The following is a 4,867-nucleotide window of genomic DNA, read 5'->3' as shown; positions in this document are numbered from 1 at the left end:
TCAGGAAACTGTTTACTGAGGGAATAAAGGAAGTCGGCTCATTTTCCATAAGACTGTATGGTATCTGTTTATATTGCAACCAGTGGAGCGCCCCCTGCTGGCCTTTACACAAAATGCAGCTTTAAACACTTTCAATATATATCCTGTCATTACAAACTGTGTATGAACACATCAGTGGTTACAAACAGCCTCTGTCTTCAATTAACTGTCGTAGGAAACAGGAAAGTGTTTCTCAGCCAGAAGGTTAATGTCATTCACTGTAAATTATATATTTAATGATTATATGTTATTAGAATAAATATGAACTCACAGTGAAAGAACATGTTCATTACAGCACCTGTGTGTGTGTGTGTGTGATGTATTGTTTTCATTGGCTTTTATTTACGGGCCCATTATGCTGCGTTTCCCAGCAGCCACTGCAGAAGCACATTGAGCAGCTGAATAGAGAATCACCATGACAACCGTGGTCAAACTTTTCAGCCATTTCAGCTCATTTAGAGTCGTTGTTTCTGTCAGCAGCAACTTCAGGAGAACTTCACTCAGTTATTTATTCTGTCTGATCAATTAACACCAATCTGATGTCTCTCTCTCATTAATCCTGTGTGTCTGACTGTCTGTATATTTGGCTCTGTGCTGTAATCTGTCCCCATCCTGAGGGACTGTAGGACATTATTCATCTGGACAGTGCTGGTGTGCAGTAATGCTGGGCATTGTGGGTAAACAAGGAGTCTGGATTAATGTTAATCTGCTGGACATCACAGCGGGGGCTCTGCAGATGGATCGCACTGAAGGAGCCTTTAAAAGTCACATTTCAAGAACCCGACTGAAGAAATAAAACATCGTGTAATATTTCTCACATTGAGACAACAAACAGTGAATGTTTCTGCTCTGTGAGCGAATTATATTTACAACCTGTACAACATACAACACCCTCTGTCCTTACAGTCTGCACTCAGATAAAGAAAAAACTCTGGGAAAAATGTCTCAAACAAGTCGCCTAAAACATTCACCTGCTCCCTGCAGATGGTCTGAAGGCGATCCTTCTCCTCCGTTTCCAGCATCAAGTCTTTTATTTTCATCACCACCTTAGATTTGATTCATTTCCAACTTTCAACAACAGAACAGCAATATCGATCGATACCTCTCTTCACAATATTTAAATCTGGGTTGTTATGTAGTCCAGTAAGGCAATGAAACATCTACTGAGGAAACGATTCAAATCCAACCACACGCTTCATTTTTAGCAAAGCAGCACTGTGGACCTGGTTTTATATCAATATTTAAATATATATAAATATGTATAAAAATAATATAAATCCACCGACTGCCGAAGCTTCTGGTCAATTTTGTAAATGAAATGTGGTGTGCAGAAATGTGGAGAAAAAAAATAAGTTCTTAACTGGTTGATTGTGGAGTGCTTCTACCGTTGGCATCTCCGATGTAGTTCACTGTTTATCAGCTGTTCTCTGTTATTGTTATACACTAAATATAATATGAAATATCCATAAATTGTTTAATTCAGTGAAATTCAAAACTGTTTCGAAAACTTTAATGACAGACGAAGGTTTGAGAGTCGGTGTGTAAACGTGAGGTTGTATTTAGTTTTAAACCTGCGACAATTTCAGACATTTCAGACAGAAGAAACGGACTGGGTGTCCAATAACCTTTACAGTTGTTGACCTGGTGAAAGCTCGTCATCTGTAAGTAAAGCCAAGCTCTTGTCCTGGTTCACTGGTCGTCCCAGGTTTCTAATATCACTGTATTGATTATAATCTTTGTATGTGATCAGCGGCTCAAAACTTGTGTTGCAACAATCCTCTGATACTTTGGTCCCGGGGACGAGGAGCAGCTCCTGAGTTTCTTTCTTCTTGGGTTTCTCTGAGACTGTCAGACTGATGAAAAGTGTCACTGAGACTGTTCAGTCAGTTACTGGTTATAAAGGATGCACACAGACTGAAGATGAAATTCAACATCAACCAGTCCAGAGTAGCTGATGTAGAAGAGATAATGAGGTTGTTGTTGCCGGGTGGAGCTGAAGTTGAAGAGAAGACTGGTCAACACATCCTCGTTGTACAGACACAGGGAGTGTGTGGATGCCTGTGGGTGTGAGAGATTCATTTTGGAGAAGCAAGTTCTTTATTTTGTTTTAATGAAGCACGTCAGTCCTCCTCCTCCTCCTCCTCCTCCTCCTCCTCGCCCCGCTCACTATTCTCTGTCCTTGGATAATAAAAGTTGTTGCTGTGTGAAGAGGAGTTTCCCTCTGGGGAAATGTTCACGAGATGTTCTGATATAAAAATGTAATAATCAACACTTAAAAAATGTCCTTGAGCTTCTTCCAGAAATCTGATTTCACTGAGGACCATTTCTCAGTTTGGAGTTTAACATTAAGCCTCTCAGCGCACTCGTCTTCATATTTAAATCTGAGTTGTTATGTAGGAAACTTCACTGTCTAGTAAGGCAACGAAAAATCTACTGAGGAAATGCTTAATTTTTACCCTAAAATCATCAACAAGACAAAAAAAGACTAAATCTACGAATGGACCCCTGTAGGTCCAACAGTGTCATCCTGTTGTTTGTTGTAAACTAGTTATCAAGGCTTGAATATGCTCTATATGCTGAGAAGTCATTTCAGACAAACAAACCCCAGAATGTCTCTACATAACAACTTCTGATCAGAAGTACTTCTTGGGTGGCGACGTTGCTCTGGATCTGGTTGAAGCTCATGTCCTTCTTGAGACATCTCTCCAGGAATCTCGGAGGTGGAAGACTTCTTGAGCTTCTGGTTGTCAAACATCCCCACTACCCCACAGTCCCTCCTCTCCTCCAGCAGGAGGCGCTCAGCAGTTTGAAAAGCCAGTAGGTAGGTGGATTTGAATCCCACTACACCAACTAAACCATCTTGTGGACCATCTAGCATCAGGTAGCTGCGTTAGCCAGCTGACACCCTGAGAGAACTGCTGATTATTGAATTATGAAACTTCAGCTTCCATATGAAACATATGAACATTTCCATATTTGATTGGAAGTTCCAGCTGCTGCTCGTCTTCCACAGTGTGTGAAACTCTCAGGTGTTGCTTCAGATTGCAGCGATTTCAGAAACACAATCCTCAGTTTATCAGCCTGTAAATTATAAAGAAATAACACATTAAATTAAATTGCATCCCTTAGTGTCCTACTGAATGTGTGTGTTTCATTTTGTAACTCTGGGTAAACAGGAAATTTGATCTATTTAAGAAGTGCAGTAGATTGAAACTTAATGTGATTAAAAACTATATTTTATAAGCTCAAATGTACATAAAACAACTTGTAGACTTGATATAAGGCTACTACACAGTCACATACACCAGTTTCAACAGGTTTACTTTACATTTTAAAGGGTTTTCATCCAAAATCTAGAAAACTAATTAAGATTGAAACTTGGAAGAAGTTCTCTGGGAGGTAGAAAGACAGGCCCAGAGCTTAGAGGTTTGGTTCAAAGGCGCCCTCGCTCGGGGTCCTGAGACCTTTTCATGGATGTCTTTGGATGATCGAGTCAGCCTCAGTCAGGCAGATGGTCTCGGTCTTCCTGGCCTTAATGAATTTGCTACCTCCTTGGAGCTCCAAGAGAAAGCAACGAGCTACAGTTACAGTTGTCTAGATAGATAGATAGATAGATAGATACTTTATTTATCCCAAGGGAAATTCAAGAAATCTCTAGGCCTTTGCGTTCCTTAGCTAGGGCCATTTAGATGTCAAAGGTCGAGAGGTCACAATGTAAAGTCAATTGGGGCCTAGTCACCAATATGTTTGAGACCTGTTTGGTACAATGTGCTGATGGTGTCTTTGTTTGTGTTCCTCTGTAGTCCCAATGACTAACAACAGAAACAGTTTCCTGCTGAGTGTAAAACTACAACTGTAAATCAGAACCCTGCAAAGCTCGAATGGCAAATATAAAAGCTAATCCCTGTCAGATCTACTTTGGGAACAGACGGAGGGGATCAGGACACGGCAAACCAGGGAAATGTTTGGGATCAATTTGGTGGTATCTTCTGCTGCCAACACGCCCTCGGGTTTATTCCCATATCTGCTCCTCTTGTTATATTTCCTCAGAAACGTTTCCTCGAGGGATTCATTGAAGGTAAGATGCTAAGAGTCAATATTTAACCTTAAATAGCTTCTGATAAACTCTCAGTTCGAGCTACAATAATATCTGTCTGCCGCGCTCACTGAAGTTAAACTCATTAGTCGCCTGAAGGAGGTTTAAATAGAAACAAAAGCTTCATATTATATTAAATCTTCTGTAATTGATGTGAACACTGTGGAAGAGTTTGTTTGTCTCCCACAGGCAGCTGCTGGAAACTGAACACTGTAATCTTTAACATTGGTCTGTCAGACTATAAGCAGACGGTTCATCAGTGGACTTAAAGTGCCGCCATGTTGGAAGACTAAACAAGTGACTGTAATACTGTCAGCACTTTAAATCATTTCTGTGGGTTTCTTAACGCAGAGTGCAATGTTACCTGTACCTGTTCAACCATGTCCATCATCTGTATGAGTTCAACCAACGGTAGTGGGAGTGGGCGGGACTTAAACTGGACATTGGTTGAACTGTAAGTGGGCGGGACTAACAGGAAGTGGTTAATTTGAGCCTCAAACTGTGAGTTGTTCATATTTATTAGGAAATTGTAAGAGCTGAAGCTTCAGAAGAAGAGTAAGAGATTGATTTAGAAAATGTTTTTTTTTAATAAAAGTGAAGGAAACGTTACAGATGTTCGTGTGGCTAAAACAATGAGGAACATTCATTATCTGTTTTTAAAACCTCCAGAAACCATCTGAGAATAATATTCTTTTATTATGTTGACATACGTATTTCTGATAAGCCCCCCCC

At 40.3% G+C, this 4,867-nt stretch overlaps 1 protein-coding gene across 2 annotated transcripts in view; it reads left to right on the top strand.

Moving 5' to 3' along the window:
* LOC118322759 (cell death-inducing p53-target protein 1 homolog) overlaps positions 1 to 4,867 on the top strand; it is a 49,145-nt gene that overhangs the window by 32,966 nt on the left and 11,312 nt on the right. The window lies entirely within an intron of this gene.

This window comes from Morone saxatilis, unplaced genomic scaffold, assembly GCF_004916995.1.
Source record: "Morone saxatilis isolate NCDOM2014 unplaced genomic scaffold, NCSU_SB_2.0 Contig14, whole genome shotgun sequence".
NCBI classification, from domain to species: Eukaryota; Metazoa; Chordata; class Actinopteri; family Moronidae; genus Morone; species Morone saxatilis.
This window is presented reverse-complemented; position numbering and strand designations above follow the sequence as displayed.